Genomic DNA, 24,162 nt, shown 5'->3' on the forward strand with positions numbered 1-24,162 from the left:
CTATAATAATATAATAAGTTAAAAAATTATAATATAATAAATTGAAAAAACTTGAACGATTATTATTCACGGGGCTTCCATTAATTAAAACGATAATTTGTAAGGTAATTTGTGGAACATAATAAAGTTTAAATAGCGGCACATTTACGGAACCTTGATGAATGCATGTATGCATCGTTTAACGGGCAACTGCGTTTCTAAAGAGAGTCATCGATCTAAAGATGGCTGCAATAGTCAAGTGAATACAGGTCACATTTTCCGCATGACTAATTGGGTAACGATTCTCGCTCTATACAGGATAATTCAAAACTTGCTCCATTCTCACTCCCGGGAATAATTCTGTATATAATGGCGCTTCGGAGTCGCTTTGGAGCCAGCGAGTTTCGAGTTTCGCTTTCAATTTATCCATTTAGCATTTTAAATAATGCGCGAGAGACGCGAGCGATCCCCGACAAATAAAATTGCTGCGAAAAAAATCGTTCTTTTGACGTCGGACACATTCGGCGACACACCGAGTCATTCGTCTCGTATGCGCGCACTTTTAAAATTTGCGACGCGCGTTCCGCGCGCGCGTGATGACGCGTCGAGTATATCCAGCCTGGTTGGAAAAAAAAAAAAGAAAAAAATTGCGACGCGGCCAGGATGTCCGCCGCGTCCTCTAAAATACAATTCCCTGTCGGACGTAACACCTCGTTGCAACACGATCCGCGCGACAGAGTACAAATTCGTGTCTCGCCCTCTCGCATTCTCGCCCGTCGCGAGAGCTGCTTCAAAAAGCACTAGGGCATCAGCTGAACCGTAATTAAATTCCGCAAATGTATGTATGATACATGTAACACGCGTTGATTCGCCAATTAATACGCGCTACTGCCGACCATCGACTCGGTAACACCGTTGTTTTGGTCGCCGTTACATTTCAGCGTTAAAACATATACATGGGGTAGGGGAGACAGTAGTTAGTTAACAAATAGCGGTTCTTATGAAAAAACAACAGTGTATATTGCGGTAAATTAACCGCGGCAACGCGGAGGGAACAATGAGGTTTGAAAAATTATACGGATTTCATTATCAGGAAAGCGGTTTAGGATAATAAATAAAAAAAGAAAATAATAATTTATATAAAATAATAATGTAATTTAAAGAATAATAATATACGTCGCGAGGAATAAATCTGTAAAAATGATTGAAGCATCTTAAGATGATCGTAAAGGGTCAATAAAGTCAGCGGCGGCGACGAGGACGACGACGACGTCGTCGTCGCAATTTCGACACGTCTTTGGTACGATTTGGCTCCCGGTCCGATCCGCGTTTAATGGACCATCGACCTCTCTCAGCGCATCCACTGTTCGCTCCTCGTTCTTGGATCGATCCGGAGTGCCGGAGTACACATTCACCCCTCACAAGCGAACGGACCGCGCACAAACTTCCCCTCGATTACTGTCGCGACTGCCGTTGCTGCATCGGAGGAAACTAAGGACGAACATGCGACCGGCTTCTGTCAACCGCATCTTCAAAGTGAAACCTCTATCTTATTATCCAGTTTTTGCTTCTAGAACTGATGGCGACGTCACTATGTACATTACTCTGTTCGATCACGAGAGAGACTGTCTTCGAGACTAATTGTTCGTCCTTAACTTAAGACCCTAGAAATCACGAGTTTTCCTCCTCCCTTGACGACTTTGAATAATGCATGTTATTTTAATAAGAATTTGATCCGTCATTTCTCACAAATCTCTCATTTTCAGTATAAAACGCCAGTGGAGCCAAACATTTATCTTAATTTAGCGTTTAATAATCCAAATTTAATTTAGCTCTTAAAATAAATGAAATTCAGCTAATGTTTTAAGCAACTTACATCGAACTCGAGATTGAAGAGCAACGTAATCTTCTTTCAAATCCTCTTAAAATTAACTAAAGCGCGAAAGATAATATTACATAGAGTATAAACACAAACTTAATGACTCGAAATATCCGTCTCTTGATCGTATTAATTAAATCTCAAAGGGTCGCTGTTTGAATAGCAATAAGCCCCATTGAACGATTACTCGAAAATGAAATTCAGTAGAAGAGGGCAAGTAGAACGATTCATAGGGAACGCGCGCAGCTGTCCACGCTTACAAATTCGCGGCAATGCGAGAAAGCCCCGTTACGTCGCGGGACCATTTGATGGCCATTTAACGTTGATTGATCGATCGATCAGGCGCGACGGCGCGTTCAATCGCGCCGATGCTCGCACGCGCGCGAGCGCACGCCGGATTACTCTCGCTCGCTCGCGAGATGCATTATCTGCGGTTCCAGCAACGTAGCGACCGATGAATGGTTTATGGCTTTGCATGTTGCACTCGCAAGGAGGATCGCTCGGGAAACCGCCAAGTCGCATAATTCATCCCGGAACGACGACGACGACGTCGCCCGCGTTAGCACATGCCTGACGCCTGTCGGGATGATATTTCGCTTTCCAACGATTAGCTTCTCCGCCCGGGCTGATATCGCCGTCATTCCAGGGACGGGGAGTCCCTGAGGGATGTCACGCGTGCTCGTTTGGAGATCGCATTTCTCGCTTTTTTAACCGCGCGATAATGTCGCTTCTGTCACCTGAGTGCTGTTGTTTGCCGCTGGAATTGCGAGTGATCTTGAGGGGATTGATAAGAGAGAACGCGTTGTTGCGGGTTTGCGCTTTTGGGAAAATGCCAGTTGAGACAATTGTGAGTGGCCTCCGGTGGCTCAGTGTGTAGCGCGCCTGACTCACATCCCGGAGATCTCGGGTTCGATTCCCGACTCAACCCTGGCCTGCGCTTTCCCATTTTTCCTTTCCTACCACCTCCCAACAAAAATTCCTTCCTTCTCTCTCTTCTCTTCTTCCAGTATATACGCATAAAAACTGAATTTACACTCTAATATAACCTGTTGTTGGCCCGAATACATGACCCACCCCAGATCATTACGGCCATTTAAATATTAAGAATACAATACAAGACAATTGTGGTACACCGTTCAAAGCATGTGAAACGTGTAGGATTCAAGAAGGATGAAAAAGAAATTATAAAGCATAGTAATCTAGCGTTTGATGTAATTTTGCTCGAGTGAGCATGAAAGTTATTGCTGCCTTACAAAGTATAAAGGCTTAGCACACTCAAAATGTGCCAAAGTATTATTAAAGGATTTAAAGATGAAGGAATACATCTAAAAATTTAATTGTAAGATAAGCTATAAATCTAGCAAAATACTTAACTGCAAAAACGTAAATTTTAGATCGTCAAGCAAAGTTTTCAGCGGAGGACAAAAACTAATTTTTCACAGAAATGCAGCCAAAAGTTTTCGTCGTTTAATTTGTCCTACATTTTAACATGCATAATTAAAGAACCCGGCTTCTCCGACAGTAAACGAATTAAGCGATAAATAAAATTTGCGAAACACAAATATATAGATTTTTGTCGCCTCAATTATAACTGAATATTTAACGCGAGACATTTAAACTTCCCGGTAGAGAGTTGGCATAATTGCTGATATCGGCGGGGATGGTCCCGAGTATATTCTTGTATCTCATTTGACGCTGCTGGGGGATAGAAATTCGTTATCCAAATTGAAACTTATTTTGTGCGCTACCGGAGGCCGACTCTGCGCCGCGCGCTTCGTAGATCCGCTAAAATAAATTAACGCCAGTCCAATTATAGTAACGAGTCCCCGGCATTCACGTTCCGCTGCGCTTTTTCTATCGATCCTTTTACGATTCTTTCGCGAAAAATATTCTCTCCGTCCGCCACTCTCCCAATTTTCCCTGCCATGTCCGCTCCTAATCCGATCGACGCAGTCCTTCGTGCTTCATCATTTGCGTTGTATATTATATTATTTTCTTTATATATGGCACAATTTTTTCACTCTTTCTCTTTTACGTGAAAATATTATATGTGAGTCAAAATGCGATAGAGATTAAAAAATGCACAGACGTTAGAGAAAATAAAGAATGTGAGAGAAAATTGACGACACGTTAGATACTGGAGATACCTCAGGTCCTTCTCTTTCAAGCGTGCAAGAACTCGGGGATCTGATGACCCAGGAATCCAATTACCACGGGATCCGAGTATATCCGAGAATTCAAAGCGCAATTTGAAAAGCCAACCCCCTCCCGTCCTTTCCCACGGGACGTTAGATCTGACTAGAAATTGGTTATCAATAATTCTGGCATTGCTTCAGGGACGTGACACTTACTAGAAACGCTGAGGAGGACGATCGTCTGAACGAGTATCGAAACTTTGCCGTATCCCATGAGCATCTTTAATGTAGCCGCGATGGGATTCGTCGATGTAAGGAAGCTATCGAATAGTCTTTTCAATATTAAAGCACTATTCAGACTTGTATAGATGTCATATCGCGATAAAGCTTCCTTCAAATAGATTTCAAGATCTTAAAAATCCAAGGATTCATCAAATAACGTCTATCTATAAAATCTGTAATGATTGTCTACAAATTATAAATATATAAAAAAAAATATCAACATTATTATATTTGCAAAAGAAAAGAAGAAACCTTCCATCATTAGATAAAAATTAATCTAATTAAAAAATTGCAGTCTTAAAATTGTCCGTCAATTACATATTTTAAATATGACTATTGTACGTGGATGTTTTATGCATTAATGCTGTATACGTTACGCAATTCGTGCGTGCGTGGTTGTATGGATATGGCAACGATATTAAGCTGCGACGTGATCGAAAAACTGTGCGCTTTTTCCCCCCTTTTTTTTTTACACATCTCGTGTTGTTATTAATGCGACCCACGACTGACGCCTCCATTCGTCTTGCTGCGGTGGCGTGTGGAATTTTCAGCGACGAACACGTCGTATAATACGCAACACGAATTCGTCACGAGACTGGTCATAAAACGAATTGCCATAGCCACGGTAGATCCGTGTTTCGAATTTGCGTCACTCGTCATCCGCGATATATTTCCGTACATACTGTTACGTCCTGGCGATTCCACGATTCCTTCCTTCCGCGAAGTGTCGGCAACGATCGTCGATTGGTGAGACAAACGAATCGCTCAGTAAACAGACCAACGTAAAAGATCGATGATAAAAACATGCCGGTCTCCACAAGATAAAATAAATTTAAATATTGTTTACTGGCCAGAAAATTTTAGAAGGATAAAAATATTAATGCGTTTTAAAAAAAATAACTCTCGGGTCCTATATGCATCGATGTACCTATCGTTAATTTAAAAAAAAAATTTTCAATGTACTGTGATGTGTTAATTAGTAAAGCTTCTTGTTGGAAAAACTTGCATTATTTCAGATTTCTCATAAATTCATAAAAGGGTGAATATTCTTAGGGGAAAGTCGGTCAGAGCTTTACGGTCGTATTAATGACTTCATTGAACAACCATTAAAGTATCTTTATGTGCCTTGACAAAGAGCTTATAGATGCTAACAAAACCCCTCTTTCTTATTACTTGCTTAATGCGTAAAAGTCCTTTCTGCCGTGGTAATAAAAGAGCATCCCCTTGGCATGCTAAAGAACACTCGCAACATCTCGGGGATTTCATGCATAATATAAACTTGACATCAAACGAAAAATTTGTGAAATTGTTTATTTAAATCTCTAATAATTTGTTAAAGATAAAAATTCAAAACAAACAAGTAGCTAAAAACAAAATAAAATTATAGAATCGTGCACTTTGGAAAACCAATAATATCAGAAATTCCAAGACTTTAAAATGCAAAAGATTTCGATATTTAAAAATAAAAAGTTAAGGATTTAGAGATTAAAAATTTTACAAATGCTATAAAAGCTCTTCAAAGATATGCGACTTATTAGAATCTTTAACATACATCAAAAGTTTTATGTAAGAAATTTTTCTCCAAAAAAATTAAATAATTTTAAAGTTCAAGAATACATTAGACGAAATCATACAGTGCAGAAATATTGAAATTGAAAGTTGCATAGGTGACAACGATATCATTTATGTCCGAGCAGAAGTTAATCGAGCCGAAAGTGCGGGAAAATTCGTCGGCATCCGAGGGCAAAGTCGCGTGGAAACGTTAATTATCGCTAATTGGATTTTAGCTCGTCACGTTTCGTCAGACTCCTGTCAGCGTGGAGTTGGCAGAAAGATGCTGGCTAAGTCTCGCTATCGTGGCGAATCTATCGGCATCTTGACGAGAACTTTTCGATGGCCCATACCCAATTAAACGAAAGTAATTTTCTGCTACCGTACAGCCTTCATCACTGGAATTACTCGGTGCCCAAAGACAAAGTCTCGACAGCGTTTCTCTAGATTCAACTTAAGCAGAGTTATTAGCGTTTTTAATCGAATTTCTGCTAGATGCTCCATCTTTAACGCGCGGACTAGGATACTAATTACATTTCCACATGATCGTCAAAGACTTTCACTTTTATCTGCTGGATCCTTTAATTTACAAGTCTCTGGCTACTTCGTATTTCTAGAACTAGAATCGATATTTCTCAATTTTTTGCGTATGAAAATTGAAGATCTCTTTTATATACTCGTCTATATTTTATCTCTTTCTATTCTTAAATCTCTCTATAAATTGTACTTTGCAGATGCTTGGATTTTTGCAATCTTAAATTCTGAAACCGTCGACATTTTTCAAATTGATTTTCTAAGATATATATTTAATATCTCATATCCTTAAATTGTTAGATCTTTGTTTCTCTAAATATTTGAATAAACGCGCATTTTTAATCTTATCCATTTTTACGATGTCACACATCCATTTGAATTACATTTTATTGCATTTTTTATGCTCTTGAATGTATGGGACTTCAATTTCCTGGGATTTCCAGTTCCATGATCTTGAATTGTTAGTTCCTGAAGAGCGGCCCTTTCATAAACGTGACGATGTCGGCGGAATAAAAATAAGAAAGGGAGCATTTTTATTCACCCCCCGTAAAATATTTACAAGTGTAATTTCTCATGCCGTTTCCTATGTAAAGTGAATATCGAATATCGATAGCTTCTTGCTTGAGAGAGGACGGTGAGTGTTCGTCTCGCGAACGCACAATTGAACATTATTTTTATGATATAGTCGGACTAAAAGCACGAAGCGCGCACACAGTAACAAGCTTTCATTAGATTCCGTGTGCATTAAATAGCAAACGTCCCGGCAGCGGTTCGATCAAATCGTTACCGAGTCGCCGAGTGCCCTCCGAGTACACCCTAGGGAAACTCCTTCGTTCAGGAGTTGCCTCACCGATATACACCGGCTCCTTTTATTTTGTAAGACACGCTCTATGGATTTCCCGGTAATTATCGGAAAACGTCGCAAGTATGGCTAAGTGACATAATTAAAGCTATTGGATACTTTCTCTTGGAAATGACGACCCCAAAAAAGATATTCCCGTCTAATACTTTCCCGTAATACTCAAAGATACTCGCTAAGTATCGAGAATTAATATTTTATTTTCCCTTCCCGCTCTTAAAATAGTTGCTCGTTTAGTAAAATATTAATGTCGATAAAGCTTCTTGTCTAATATTCTATTGAAGATCGTGTTTATTTTAGCGTGACGCACCTTTATAGATTTCTGGAGATCTTGACGAGAATTTCGAAAGGTTAAATCTCAGAATCGAAGATAAGTTAAATGTGTAGGAACATCGAAGGTATAATATCGGTATCTAGACATCCCGACATGCGGGATCGAATGTGAGTAAGAGCCGAGACGAAGAAACGAAAAGCGACGGAAATCGGGGGTCGGATGAGAGATGGGGGACGGCGGAGTTTGCGGAGAGCACGATGGGGGAATGGAGCGAGGGAGGATAGCGCGCTAAGGCAATATCACAGTCGACTAGCGTGAGCCGTTCCGGCATACTAAGCGGACGGGAGTGATTTTTAAAACAGAAGACGGAACGCCCGCGGGAATCTTAAATAACCGGGGGCGAAGTGCCGGAAAAGAAGTAGAAGGGGATCGTGCGCCGGGCGTGCCACCGAATCGGGGGAAATATTCCGGGCGAACGGCCGCGAGGGTGGAAAATTGAACCCTCCGTACCCCCTCGCGTGGATCCGTCAGCCGAGGATGTCGAGGAGACATCATCCCCCTTCCTTGCCCCGCTCGCTCCTGCGATACGCACGAGCGATCTTTCTTTTGCATCAACGGTGATGATATCCTTGATAAAAGTCAATGGGGATTATTGTATCTTAGTTGAAATTTATACGACGAGGGAGAGGCATGGGGGGAGGGATACGGGGCAGAGAAGCAAATAAACCAGTGATATCAGAGATACGCAAGAATCTGTTATACCAATGGTTTGAAACTGATACGACCAATATACGAAGAATAAATATATATTCTTTATCTGAATATATTTCATATACTTCTCTCTTCTCGTACTCGTATATTGATCTTTCTGGATTTGGAGATTTCGCGATAAGAGGCATATAAATATACCGCGACAAATATTGTTAGAGTTTTCCTATGCTTAACTTGCAGCTTTCCCGTTTAAGGGCGGGAATAGCTTAAGGTGACTACACGCAATAAGTGAACTCTATTAAACTTTCCCTGCGAAAGAATTCCGGATTATCCTCGGGGAATAAACTCCTGTTGCTAATATACTCTCTTCGCGGTGCGTCGTAAAAAAAGCGCGTTATCTACACCATACGGCTCTTTGTGAGGGTACTTCGAAAAGGATGCATTTTAGGACAATACGTCTGTCCTTTCTAGAACCGCGGTGGGAGGGGAGAGCGACGGTAACCCCGCTTCCCCTTAAGACCTCTCTTGTACTACCATGAGTCTTTTGTGAAACTTGCTCCGAAGTTCGGGATAGTAACGTCCCTGAGAACAAATTTCGCCGCCAGGGCGGACGAATTATGTTCCCTCGGGAATAACTCGTTGCCCCTTCTATTCGCAGACGCGAATCATTGTTAAAATTCGCGAGAGAGGCGACGAACCGTAGCGATAAAACGAATATTGTAATATCAACTCACCGACATTGTGTGTATTGAAAAATCGTAAAAGCTACGCAGCCACTTTCATTAACATCTCCTCGAACGCGTGAAACAAACGTTATTCCCCGAGTGTGCTGACATCCCGCCATTTGTTCCGTCAATGGGATTAGCGGTAATTGAATGCAGGATCGAGAATACTCTGTACATCGTTTACCTTTACTCCGGCACGTGCATGTGCGAATTTGCAGCTCGTCGAATTATCGAGAAGCTCACTCCGTGCCCAGGCTCGTGTCAATTATCCGAATACGTGTGTCGAGCGTTCGTACTGAGACGCAACGAGAAATCCCCGTTGAAAAGTGATTTAAGCACGGCGTTACGTCCAAACGTTACATTCGATGTTTAATTATTGTCTCGTTATCTATAGACACATTTCAACTGTGCTTCGCTTGAAACGCATACAGATCATTGACACAAAAAATTTCGCGTACCACAAAACTCTTGTGAAAGAAAAAGAAAAAATAGATATATCTTTTCGACAATACAGATCCAATATATTCTGGAAACCAAATATCTCCGACATCGTAGATAACGATCCTAACTTTAGTTCAGTAGCTCTTTTGGGTTTCGTAAGTTTTATTACTCCCACATGTGTTCGGTGGATATATTGTAGCCTTCCTCTGTGGAGGATTTTGATTATATAAATACTTGATACTGTACAAATAATTGGTTTCCAATTGGTTCCAATTTTTTTCATAATTTTAATAATCACAGAAAAGATTTCGGCAATATTTGTAATTAAGCAGAGATTGTCAGAGCACTGACATTTTCATATTTATAAATACTTTATCTCACGCATTATTTATTACGTTTATCGTATGACAAATAATTGTTTTTGACGCATAAAAATATTGATTTGCTGTCGTAAATATTTGATAAAATGTAATCTTACTGTCATGATATCTTCAAAATGATATCTTGACTAGTTTTACACATTTTTTGATTAATTTCAAACAGATATATACATGTATATATATACTCATTTATTCTTGACTATCTCATTCGTGCTAGCTGACGTTTTTTTGTAGCACTTTTAAATACCATTTATAAATTTTATTTCGTAGCAAAGAATAAAATTAAATTCAATATTTGTCTGTCATCGCGGCACATACTGATATATTTTAATCAATTCAATTGAAACACTATAAAAAACACACATATACGCGCGCGCGTATATATGGGCGAAACTATTTCTATTGAATTAAAGCGAACACTACGCTCGCGGCGTTCTCGAAGCGAGACAAACGGCGAGCATTAATTCCAACTTGTCGCCGATGAATATTTCCTGGTCGACAGGAAGTCGTGAGAAGGAGACGCGGTAACAAAGGGCAAAAGCAGTCGTCGTCACCGCCGCCGCGAACCGGAATTTTCGCGCCGCGTCTCTAACGAGAGCCCATGAATTTTCGCTTCATCGCTAAATGCGCCAGCGAGAGAAGAAAGAAATGGCAACGAATGGGATTGAATCTGGACTGGCGGTTGCCGGAGACAAAGAAAAAGCTAGGCGTGATGCGTGTTCGGCGAAAATTTCACGTTTCTTTTTTTATTTTTTTTTTTCTCTCTCTCCTTTCTTTAATATCATTCTAGAGTGTCATTTCTATCGAAATTTATCGCGCTACCGCGAGTACGCTCGTGAGAGATTAAGTTTCGAAAACATTAACCGCACTGTGTGAATCGCACGCATTGCCTTCTCTCTCTCTTTGTGATAAAACGTTCGCCGAGGAGATCCGTAAAAGGATACGCTAGGAATCCGGGCAACTCTAAAGGCAACATCCTGTGAAACTCGACCAGACTAAAATCCAAAAGCTCTGAAACAACAGCGAACACACAACTCGAGAACTACAAAGAAACTGAGGAAAGTGGAGTCTCCGCCGGCGTTAGATTTTTCGCGAATTGTGAACGATTTTCGTTGTGTAAAGATGCTCCCTCGAATAAAATCAACGATAACTTTTCCGTAACGAAAATTTAAGCAAAGACCTAGTTGCGGAGAGTTGATATTGCAAAGTGAGGAGTTTGGAGATTAAGCTACAGGACTGTAAATGAATAACGGGATCTTACTTTCAGATAATTTGGCTTGCAAATTCAGTTGGCCTCATCACCGAGCAACAATAAACTTTAGATCAAATTTAACTTCAAATACAGTTAGCGATTAAATTATCGAAATTTAAGAACCCGTTATTTTTTCGTTACGCTTCGAAAAATGCAACTTTTCTAACGAATCCCGGGGATTATATAATGTATTCTACACGTTTCATATGTACCTGCTCTGTTTTATACGAGACGCGGCGAAAACCGAGGTAAAAAACGCTGCTTTTTTCAACGTGTCTAAAAATAGTTTCGGTGGCACTTGTCGCTCGCGCATGCGGAGAACGAAAAGTTCAACACCGACGTCGCCGCGAGTGGATAGGGGGTTTCTCGTTTAAATTCAAATCCCAACCCAGTTCCTTGGAGCTCTTTCACGAAATTTACTCTCCAACGTGCGTGCAAAATAATCGCCAAAACTGTGAGAGCGTGACTTTATACTACACGTCCCGCGTTAAAAAATTGAAGGGTTTAACTTTTCGTTACAAATAATTTCACGATTGAAACTGATGATAAATGTCAAGTGCGAGAAGCGTGTCCGGATGAAGAAAAATTTAGAATGGAGATCAACACGGTACACGCGTAAAATCGACGTTAAAATTTGCAAATCTATATATATTGATTTTAGAGAAATTGACATTTTGTTAAGTTTTGAATAATTAGTCTCGATTTTTATGTGAAATATGCGACGCTGCTCTCAACTCTAGTCCCGAGACCCCGATTTCGAAAAGTAGAGCAATTTACAAAGTCCATAGAATTTTCGATGATGGAAGTTTCCTCAAATTTGCACGTACTTTTATCACGTACATGTATCAAGATTTTGTAGCGAGATGGAGCGCGGCGAATGTTTCCGTGATGTCGAAAATCATCAGGGCGTCCTCTCAGGCCGATGCTAATGTTCTGATACGACCATCTGCGCCCTTGGTACGTCACGTAAGCACGTCGAGTATCTCTTGGACATTACCGTGCATATAAGCAGCAGACGTTTCGTGATCCGCGCGGTAAGAGAAACGACCTCGTACGATATGGATAAGCCGGACGTAAGAAACGCATTTCAAAAGTCGTCATCGACGTCGTCAGCTCGTTTCGAGAGATTACGACCGTAGTATCGAGAAAGTATGAAATTGAGAATCCAAATAGTCACTTGCGCACGTCATACGTTTACTAAAAATTGATAGAAAAACTGATGTTAAAGAGAAATTTTGATTTTTTAAATTTGAACGATATTGCATATTTAAAATTATTTTAAAGCTTTGAAATGTGTGATTTTTGCAAAGATACCAATATTAGAGTCTAACTTTGATTGGAATCTAAAATTCTAGAGTTTGGAAGATGAGGGAATCAAGAGGTATTTTCGAATCGATAAATAATTGAAAGAGGATTTGGTGCGAAAAGCTCTTATCAAACGCATACTCTGACTATGCAAGAAGCGGCAGCAGCCACTAGCTAACCGCTAGTTGTGTGCTACGTGCTTCCGGGCAGATAATTCTAACACAAAACCCTGTGTAAAGCCCGCCAGTGGGTTGCCCATGGGTGTGTAACGTGATGTTAAATTGTACCGTTTCGAGCGATTGCCGCGAATAACGTGGCGGCTAATAGAACATAGCCGTGCGAAATTCGCGTATCGCTATACAGTTTGCTTTGTGTTCTCTCTCAATAAGACGCGCCGATGGAGATACAGAGCCGGCGATTTCATGCGCATCGAATTGAAATTTGCAACAATGCCGGCAGCCAATTAAAGTACAATTGTATGCACGAGATGTACGTACAACACGAAAAAATATCTGTGTTATAAGAGAGATTTTTAGTAATGTTCGCGATTAATGTAACGTGTCAAATTTGTGAGGGTGAAAAATCGATTGAAAATAATTGCCAATTGTTTGATGCCTCCGCAAGAGTAGCTTTTCTTATGGATGTAAAGCTCAAATCTCGAATGTGATTCAAATTTTAAGGACAATTTTTAGTTGTAAGAAATTTTTACAAAACAATATAAACTTTAAGAAGAAATCGATAATTTCAGTGATGGTTCTTATATATTTACTCGACGTATTTATTCGCTTGTACAACTCAGGTAACCAGTTTCGATGAGCGATAAAATGTGAAACAGATTCGCGCCCGCTCCTAGCTATTGCGGTTTTCATTGCGACCAGCTCGTGCATTATCGACTCCCGTTGTGTTTCGAGGGTTCGATAACATTCTGGCAGCTGTCACCGACGGCGAAAAATCGGAACGTATCGGCAGCGGTGCTTCGGAATACGACGGGTGAAAAGATAAAAAAGAAAGATCGCTAATAGCGTAAATCGCGGAGCGAATGTTCGATAAAATAAAAAATAAAAAGAAACATAAGATTGATGCGTAAAACAAGTTGAAATGATGTATACAAGCGTGAATTATTATATAATACTCTAGATACTTGAAAACCAAAAACGCAATTAAAAAAATTATCGTATTTAATTATTTATTTATATTACTAAATTATTTATATATTTATAAGACTGTTTTATTATACAAAAGAATTTCTACGATATTTATTTTATTATACAAAAAAAAATTTCTACTTTTATATTACGAATGGATAAAGATTGATGAAAAATATTGTGTTCCCGTATTTTATATCTTACAGGGAAATTTGTTTTGACTTTATATGCAGTATTACTGTCGAAGAAATTTCCGTGCAACATGTATCAGCGAGCGGTTGCAAAGTGCTCTAATAAGAGCGAATTGCACAAATAGTTTGAAATTTACACGACGAGAATTCTTTTCGCCCATGCAAGCCAGCCCGCGATGCGGCTACTTCCACACTTTTGTGGTCTGCCGTGTTTTAAATACTTTCCAATTAGCACGGTAGCTTGCACGCTCGCTACCGCCTACAGCTTAGATTTGCATGAATCGTTTATTCCGCAGTTGAAAATTCCGTACGGTAACTGGTTTGGTTAAAAGGAATTTTTGCGCACTTTATCGGCAAATTTTCAATTCAACGTCTGTACTTCTTTTAATTCCGAATTAATTACACAGGTAGTCCAAGGATTTAGTGTAAATTTTTTAGAAAATATAAAACGGAACAAAATGCATTTACATTTTTAATAAAATTTGATATAAGTTTGTAAAATTTTGTAATATTTCTCTTCTAGATATATTCGGCTAGGAGTATAAAATTAAATTTAACCGGCATACAGAAATTCAGATAAAAGCAACTTTCTGTTTTCGAAAACTCGTAAAATCTTTGCATTCGTAATCGATTCTGTTCAAGCTACATTTTACAAAAAAAAAAAGAAAAGTCATATACGAGCCAGCCAATCGAGTATTATAATGCACGTAAACGTTTCGTGATGTTGAATCGGAGAGCAACATTTCCGTTTTCCCCTGGGATAGCCTGTTCCATTCGTGCCAATGATCCGCACCATCGGAAATTGTAATCCTTCGGCCTTCAGAATAGCGATGTCACGTTGGCTGAATACATATAGTGCTGCTTAATAAATCCACGGCAGATACAACCCGCCCCACAATCTAGCCGCCGGACACGTAATCTAGCTTAACGTATGTATCCACTCGATTTTCTCGCTTTGCGGAGCCCTTTCTCGCCCTCTTTCTATCCATCTTCTCTCTCTTTTTCCCTATCTATTTTCCGCGAGTCGCGGGAAGGCAGAGAGAGTCTGCACGGGATTTCCAGATATGAAATCGGTCATAGATATAGACCACGATGGATCGCTCTGGGAACTTGAAGCGCGTGACGCGGATGAAATAGAGACGAATCAGCTCTATAAAATTGAACTTTAAATATTTTATATTATTTTCAACTGTTTTACATTCAAGTCAGGTAAAGTTCTCTGTCGAGAACGGATTATTATTGGACTCTTCAGATTTGTTACTTTTCTGCTGTCTCATTTTGCCTTGAATTCCTACAATCTTTGCATCAACAAATTTTTAGATCAAATATCATTTACAAATGCTATCGTGGCTTTAATTTCGGCAGTCTCTTTCTTTTAATTTGTTTTGTATTTATTTTATCTATTGCATTTTAAAAAGTTCTTTGAAGATCTTCAAAATCTCTGTACAAAATTTAAAGATCTTGTTATGCTGTCTTTATGTCAAAAATATTCTAAAAATGCGAGTTTCGTGAATGCATTCTTTACATCTTCGAGTTTTAAAAAAACCGGACATAGCATCAAAGCTCGTATCTCGTTACGATCTCTAGGGGAAAATTGGAACGAGTGGAAAATAAAAATTCGCCCGACATTACGACTGTAACAAATGCGCTCCGCAGAAATTGACTCGATCGTAATTCCATGGCCATTCATTAAAAGCGATATCGCGAGCTTTGCTCCGATATCTCGTAAATCACAAATTGGCGGCGCGAGCATTAAACCGCGATTTGAGGGCGATACGAGTAAAGCGACGTGGGACGTGGGTAAAGTTTGGATTTACAATCGTAAACGCGCGCGGTGACGAAGTCATATAAACCGGGGACGGATTTTAAAAGCGGTTTACACAGAGTTCCCTTCTAGAACGTATAAGGAAGATCCTGAGAATCCTCGCGGAATCGCGAGTAGCTTCCGCTTCATTGGGATTTATCGCGAGGAGGACGAGGACTGGCGACCCGGGCTCGATTCTGACGCCTCGACCCTGAGCTTAACCTTATGTAACAGCCCCGGCCTGGCGTGAGACGATAAATCTTCATGGAGGCATTAGTGGTCCCTGTTACCGCATACAGACTCTGCTACATGTTTGTATCGGTATGGAAGCTGTCAAGATGACCTCTGAGAAAGTAAAAGGATAGACCAAGTTCTGTATGTATTGTGTGTAAGTGTAAGATTAATTGTTTCTTTTAATATATGCCAATATCTAATGACATTACAGAAAAATAGATGAGAATTTTGATCGTATGATTTTCTTACAGTCTATATTCTCTCAATCTTAAATTTTATTATAAATTTATGATTTAATATGTACGACTATTTAGTATTTTATTTTATTCTTTGGATAAAGATTGCTTGATAAAAATGTTGAGATTATGTATATAGATTTTAGTACAGTGTTCTCAGAGTATCACGACAATATGGCAAACTTATCGCACTTTTCCAAGTGCAATATGTGAGCTGCGAAAAATGGTAAAATTATGGGTACGTTTACCCTGGTAAATAAGACTCGAGCTGGTAAATAAAAACTTGGCGAATCTTGATTCACCGGCAAACTTCTCCACGCAGATCATCACGAGCGCTCCGAACTCTTACGATTGTCGAGAGAGAAAGAGGAACTTACGAACGACGTAACAGTACCGAAACAAGATTCCGCGTACGCGCGGCACAAACTTTCTCTATAAATCAACGTGGAGTCCCTTCTTTGGGAGAAACCTTCGACAAATAAAGAGGGTCACTCAATCGAAGATCCGCGATGCGACGTTCACATTTGATGCAACTTCGATTCTTCTCGTAAGATAAATAACTGTAAGTCGAGAATAAAAAAGGAAGAGAGAGAGAATACCATCTTCTTTTTTTTTAATTTATACATTGATGCTTTTATTCGACGAATACTCGTAAAATGCGCGTTTATTTTGTACAAAAGTGGCGATCGAGTTAACTGCATTGTTTTCGCTATGGACTCCCCGCTGCTCGCTGCAGTATCCCTGAATTGCTATCCTTCCCCGTTGATTCCATTTCCTAAGATCCTAATATCCCGAGGTATTAGAGTATCCATGTAGACCGAGATCGAACTGTCACTCGGAACACGGTGGGAATCGAATTACAACACGGATAATAATCGCTTCTGTCGTTCAATCGCGAAAGACAAGAAGCAAGATTGGACTGCGCCTTTTTTGAAGCAAAATCGATCTTGGTATTGCGATACCTGCATCTTTAGACAATTCGAAGAATTCTCCTAATGCTTCCTTTTTATACTTTCCATTTGCTTCATTTGTTGAACGTATGTGCTCGAAAATATCACAGATTTTAATTAACACGCTAGTGCAAACTAATCTGCATCAGAATCTAGTATTCTTTTTAAAAACGTTATTTACAAAAATTTATGATAATTCTAGAAACCGCGAGATCAAGCAAAAGATTGCAAGCTTGAACCACTCGAGGATTTCGATATTCGACGATGTCGAAAATTCAGATTTAAAGATACCGAGGAGATTTTAATAATGAGAATAAAAATTTCTCGGCTTTCTGATATAGTTTCTGAAATATGTGGCGCGCGGCTATCGAAATAAAATGCGCCGTAACGGATTATCGATCCGTCCCTACCGAACTCGACTCGCTCGAGATACGGGGCCGGGCAAAGTTTCCACGATATGTTACTTAAATGGCGATACTGAAACTAAGGTGTAAAGTGAGACATTTTTCACCTTGTGCTCGCGCGAGATACCCTGGGCGCATCATAGCGTGCACATTATATTTGGCCGGGTTCCACTGCGCGTCCGCTCGCAATTTTCGCCGGCATCCGCTCGATCCACGCGAAACATGCGGACGGTAATCAACCCCCGTCATCCAATTAATAGATCGCGACTAAAGCCGTGTTAATAAACGCTCCGCTCGTTATCGTGCAGGGCAATGCGCAGTTATTCGATCGATGAGTGAGAGATTATTTCGATATATCTTTAGTTGTGTGTGTGGTTTCGCACACTCTCAAACTCATGAAATTATTCCCGAAATTTATTTGACGTTTTTTTGCAAATGTCATTGAAAATTATATATTAAGCTTTGAGATTATTACAAAAATTACAGACATAAAAGTAAATACAAGAAGATATAACTATAACAGAAGATAAAACATGTTATATCAAAGAGAGATTTTAGAATATATGATCGTGTAATTTAACAATTAAAAGATTATTAAAAACAAGAATGCAAGAATTAAAATAGACGAAAAAATATTAGAATATAAAAATTCTAGAGAAAATCTTAAGAAAGATTTAATAATACAAAATTTAATAATTTTATAATCTAAAAGTTAATTTTATCTTTATTTGAAGAAAAAATCTAAGACTTGAATAGCTTAAGATCGGAAGGATTCCATGCATCTAAGATCTAGTAATGTCCGGTGAATCTAAGATCTAAAAAGCCAAACGTTGAATCTAAAGGATTGAAAATCCAACATCTAAAAATGTGCAAGGGGAAATTGGAAAAAGTACGTGGAACTTTAGAAATATAAATTTTCTCTAAAGAATCTTTCAAAGGATTAAGATTCACAATTATTACTTGAATACGGAAATTAAAAACTTGTATCGACAATTCGTGCTTGAAATTTACGAGCAATTTTGTATTGTACGAGCAATATTAAATAAATTTTACATTTTTATATACACTTTTTTTCCCGAGAAATCTAGATTACAACGATTCCTCGAGTCTCCTTTATCGTCGCAAACTCGCGCGATCTCAAGTACTCTCCGGTCCTTACATTCCCAACAAAAAGCTCTTATATTTCAATTTTAGGATCTCGAACCTTTGATTTTTGAACCGGCAGGATTCTATTCACGCCGGAAAGAAACTTCAGCCAAAGTGAGGAAGAGAAAGAGTAATACGTCTAGTTGGACCGCGGCAGAAGCGAAGAAAGAGCAAAGTTGGCTGAACTCTGATTATGGCGCGAAACGGGGACAGCTCTCGAGATGAAGTCGAAGCAAAGAGAGAAAAAGAGAGAGAGAGAGAGAAAGAGAGAGAGAGAGTCAGAAAGAAGAACTTGAAGGGATGAATCCTCCCAATCCCTCTCGCTTCGTATCTTTGGGTGCGCGTCTAACCAGCACACGTTACCCACTTACTTACGCACGCGAGCCTTCATACATAGTTACTGCAGCGAATAGAATGCATTTCATCAAAACTTGCGGCTTTCATCTCGTCACCGAGCGAACGTGCTATTCACTAAGCGCGGCGTGAATCAGCCTCTCAATTTCGAATATCGCATAGCCGAAGACTTATTACGCGACAACCTCACTACTTATTACCCTCATGAGGCTATTTGTAGCGCGAAATAAGTTTCCAACCACTCGAACTAATCTTGCGACGCTCGTCAAGGCATCTATTGTGACGACGATTAATCTGCATGTGAATGAGAAAATTAAAATATAAAATTTAAACAGCGACGATTTTGCTTTGTAATATATTAATAATAAATATTTTTTCAATCTGAGCCTAATCCGTTTAACGATTATAATTCATATCCAATCTTAAAGTATAAATATAAAAATTTATTTATAGATATAACGGAATTATATATAAAAATTTTAATGTAGGAAAATTGAAAACAATACGATGTTTTATCGATTAAATTCTGGAGTCTAGACATTGCAGAATACAACAGCTCTAAGATTTACTACCTGGTAAAGTTTCCTCATTAATCCCCTGCATGTACATATATTGAACTTTGTACTTTTCAATGTGCTACACGTATTGTCCCTTTGGAATACCTTGTACATCTCCATGGGTATTAATAAACGACTTTGCGGCGATGAATAGCAGGTGTTGTTTCTCTCACGGCGATTAATCCTGAACAACTGAAGCGGCCCGTCGAATCTCGCCGCATATTTCTCGAGAGGGGGGTACACGCCAAGGGAATGTACACATGCGGGGCACGTAATCCGCGTTTCGCCCCGTTGCGTCGGGTAAGATAAATCAGACGTCTTATGTACGTAAGCAGAACAAATTTCATTCAATAGGAATCGCAGGCAATTCGTATGTGTAGATACGTGTGTTTGTTAGCCGCCTGCATTTATCAATAGAACGCATTTGCATTCCGGGCTCTCTCTTCGCGCGCCAGGTCGGGATTATTTTTCCAATACGTTACAAACATACGCGGGGCGTATTTTTGAAGGAAATACGAGATGCGAGAGATTGGACACGCGTGTCTCCTCTCTTCAGAGGAGACATATTTAATCCGAGAACAATATCGTTCTCGCTTACGAAACCGCGCAAATTTCTCGCGGCATTCTTCGCGATTAAAGCTAATTCAGAATTTCGCAACGCGATAGAAAAGTGAGAAAAAAATTTTCTTTTTTTTTTTTGCCGAGAAAAGCTAAAGTGTCCCATAATCATTATCGTCTCGCGTCTAAATTAACTCTTGCGTGTCCAAACACATAATTATGTTTGGATGCGCGAAATATTGTGTATATACGCTAAGCCATGCGCGCTTAAGGGTGGAACAACGTTACGTGCCTTGTGCAACCGCCGAAGCCAAGGATATATCGCGTTTCGGAGTTTATTCCAGAAGTGTGTCTGAAACTTCTTGCCATGTACTTCGGCGGTAACCGCGAGAGCTCGAAAAGGCATAATGAGCGCGTAAATCGTCGGTAACTTGTAATCCGCTTTGAAGTAAACGGGCGCGCGCGGAGATCGCGACATGGCAGCGTGAATTTCGCCGACCATTTATGCAAATTATCGGCGGGCCACAGGGTTAATACATTTTCGCGTGCAACGTTTTGCGATATCTAGGTATAACGAGAGTCGATAATCCCGAATACATATATATATGTATATGTATGTATATATATATGTGTACGTTCGAGCACCGGGTATATTTTCCAGCGAATTTACAGCATTTGCATACTTCGGGAATATTTAAACGCGGAAACCCCCGCGGCGGGTTACCGTTGGAAAAACAGAAATTTCATTGTTGAGCGAAAACGTCCGCCATGTTTCCGCGCGATGTGGAAGATCGGAACGATGAGGTTCCGTTTAACCTCCCTTCCTCCTCTTTCGCACTTTAAATTCGATATGGGAGTGCCGAAATCTTCTCTCGTTAAATTTAATTCGCTGAACGTTTCAGTCATTCAGCAAATATAACCATTATTTTTGATCATTTTAATTAAACTTGGAATGAAAAAAACACAAGAATCTATATCCGCGTAAGTTAAAAATTCACGTATTTGCTATGACGTTATTTATCTTCTTTCAATTATAAACTGTTTATATACATATTTATATATTTCGTTTATAATGTTATTGCTTCATTTTTTAATTTGATTAATATTTGCATATCTCTTTAATAGATATAGAAGTGTTATTTATTTATTTATTTTTTTTTAATCTTGGAGATAACATTAGCCACGTAAAGCTTTTCTCGTAATATTATACTAAATTATTTAAAAAAAAAATTCAAATACAAATTTTAATAAAAAGATAAATAAATTTACAATTTAGAAATGTTATAAAATTTTGTATTATCTGTGAGAGATATCAATCATATATTATAATAATAGAATTATTATAAAGATTATCATTATTAAAACTCACCGTTCAAGAACAAGGACTCCATTCGATGAAATCAAAAGAGACTTTGCGCACTGAGAAAAATCGGCACATTTTTTTCCCAATAATCACTAAACGCACACACAAATGCAATTTCACTTTGTTCCTATGACCGAGACGATATAGCCGAAAGTTGAGTTAAATTAACACGCGAACTTTTTTGATTAATCTTCAAACTACACACTGCACAGATTTACGACGCGATGAATCTTCTTTATCCTAACACATTTTACCTTCCGCACGATTTAATTATTCCTCATTCACGGTTAAATTTCCAAACGATTTGACATCACCGATACATAAATTTGATTACGTTTCATTAATCGCACAACAGGTCTTTGCCGGCAAAAATATGTATTTATATGTGTTTATATTTAAATTTTCGTTGCTATCGTTTATTTTATTTTTTTTTAAATCAGTTTTGGCTTTTTTTAAGCAATTAAAACTAATTATTATACATCTCAGTCCACAATTTTTTGATATATTAAGATACTCGAAGCTTTCGAATAGTCTCCACAATTCTCATGACCACGCCAATCGAACCCCTTCCTCTTTTATTCCGTCGACGTCTTCTTCAACAGCACTGTATTACATCTCAACAAACGTCAACGCCGGACATTCGAATAGCGCGATCTACGTGTTCCGGTCCGCGTTTACCGGAAGTGAGTTCGTGGGGATGTTCCAACCCTCGCGGGACTGGTGGCGACGACGCGCATCTCGCTCGATGATCGCATGACGATCAACGGCAGCGTCGGCGACGCGACGCCCAAATTATCGGCAACCACCACGTATAGACACCCCCAAGAGGACCAGGCCGTCACCACCCCCGTAGTGACGATGAAGGGCGGCACTTGCGACGTTAAACCGGCACTATACGACGTGTGTTACGTCGCCGCGAAGCTCGCGAGACGGACTACGGTACCGGAATGGAAAGCTCCGCAAGCTCTCGCGCAACGCGACGCCAGAGCCTCCATTCTCGTCTGCCGAGCGCGCCACGGTCGATTCCGCGGATTACACTTCGGGTCCGGATGCTGCGAAGCACGCCAGGCAGCCAGAGTTCCTACGTGGACCCGCAAGCATGACACTCTGCCCAGGCTCGCTTAAACTTGTTTTTGTAGATGAATTTAATGCGGAATATTCGATATATTCCATGATAACTAATTTAATAATGAATTTTCTGAAAGATCCTGTTGAAAAATTTTAAATTTTCGAGGAGAGTTTTTCTTTGCGTTAATAGCATCCCTTAAAATAATTGATAACGTTAGAATTTTACTCATTGTTTAATTGGTATAATATAAAATCAATTATGCCATCTATGTAATTTATTTCGTAAAGTTACCCATGAAAAAGATTCAATTAATGACACATGAAAAAACCCGTTAAAATCATTGTGTTTTTTATAACATTTTGAATATATTGTTGCTATTAAATTTTAAAATTAGAAGATGCAACAAAGTTTTTATCAAACAATAAATGAAAGTAATCTGTTCCACCATAAATTATATATTTAATTACAAAAATTTTATATTATAAAAAGAAGTAACCATTTGATTGCTTTGAAATAAATACGACTTATTATGGCATAAATATAATAGAGAGACGCTCCAACTTTGGAAAATCGGAGCGTCGTCAAGTGTAACCCGGCCTTACAAGCTGGAATGTCTGAAAAGCTCGAACATCGTCGAAACGCGCCGCGCAGACTCGTGGGGACGCGGGAAGAAAGGGATAGCCGGCTATCGATTCAGTTTTGCCAACAGATGGACCCTTTTGCTGGTGACTTTAGGATCATCTAGGGACTTGTTAAAGAACGTTTGCGTATCGGCTCCTCACACGCGAGGCGGGAACCTCTTAGATCGATGTCCTCTCGAAGGACTCGCGAGCCCAAACGTGCCGAATAAACCCGCGCCGCTTGAGCAAGAGCTTCGAGAGCTTTCGAGCTATGCGCCCGAGGAGCGCTAATTGGGTTGCTCGATTGCGCTGTCGGGTCTTCCGGCCGAGATCTTGAGATTAATTAATCTCACGCGTGAATAGCGAGCCGGCTTCCTCGAGCGGAAGAGGCCTTACATTCCCGGATCGAAGTTTTGTACTGTTACATACATGAAAATGTGCTGTTAAAATTTACTCTATTAAAATAATAATACCTTACTTAAAATAAAAAGAATTCTTTTATGAAAACTGACTGAATTTTTAAATGAAAATTCTCTCTCCCTTTGAAGATTACACTAAATATTTTTTTTAGAATAAGCTTTTTTCCCCTTGAAACATGTTTTTTCTTTTTTTTTTCTGTCAACTTGAAGCTTCTGAAATTCCAAGAGAAGCATATTTTTGTTGCATTAGACTAAACGAGAGTCGAGTAAACGCTCAGTGGTAGAAAGACCACTTTTTTTGACACGTAAAGGTTCAGTTGCACCTGCAACGGACAATGTTGTTCACGACTATTGACACTGTAATTTGGGACGTCTGCAATGTTGTGGTTGATGCGTTGACGTGCTGTGCACAACTCGATATTCGTTACTTTGACACTTTGGTGAATGTGAAAATTCAACTATGTTATGGAAATAACGAAAGAATGCGAAGAATCAAAATAATAGTTCCAGGAAATTTGAAATTTTAGACGACGGAATTTGTGAGATGTCGAGAAATGTTAAATACTTTAAACATAAGGTAGAAATATATCGATGATAAAAAAATGCAAGTCTAGCGATAAAATAAAATCTATCACTCTTTTATAAAACTATAATAATTTTGATACGAGAACGAGCTTTCCAGGACAAGTGACATTTTTTTCAATAAATTCGAACATCATAGTATAAAATTAACAAGGAAGCGATAAAAATTTGTGAGATGTGATTATTGTTAAGAGTTAAAAATTAATAATATAGAAATTATAAA

The 24,162-nt window shown here is 39.2% G+C and overlaps 1 protein-coding gene across 1 annotated transcript in view; it reads right to left on the minus strand.

The window, feature by feature from the left end:
- LOC115242015 (neuroligin-4, Y-linked-like) overlaps positions 1 to 22,249 on the minus strand; it is a 211,703-nt gene extending 189,454 nt beyond the window's left edge. The window contains exon 1 of the mRNA XM_029818020.1: positions 21,256 to 22,249. The gene's annotated coding sequence lies outside the window, so the exon portion shown is untranslated. The remainder of the gene's footprint in view (positions 1 to 21,255) is intronic.
- Between the last annotated feature and the right edge of the window lie 1,913 nt (positions 22,250 to 24,162).

This window comes from Formica exsecta, unplaced genomic scaffold (genome assembly GCF_003651465.1).
Source record: "Formica exsecta isolate Colony F162 unplaced genomic scaffold, ASM365146v1 scaffold120, whole genome shotgun sequence".
In the NCBI taxonomy this organism is placed as follows: domain Eukaryota; kingdom Metazoa; phylum Arthropoda; class Insecta; order Hymenoptera; family Formicidae; genus Formica; species Formica exsecta.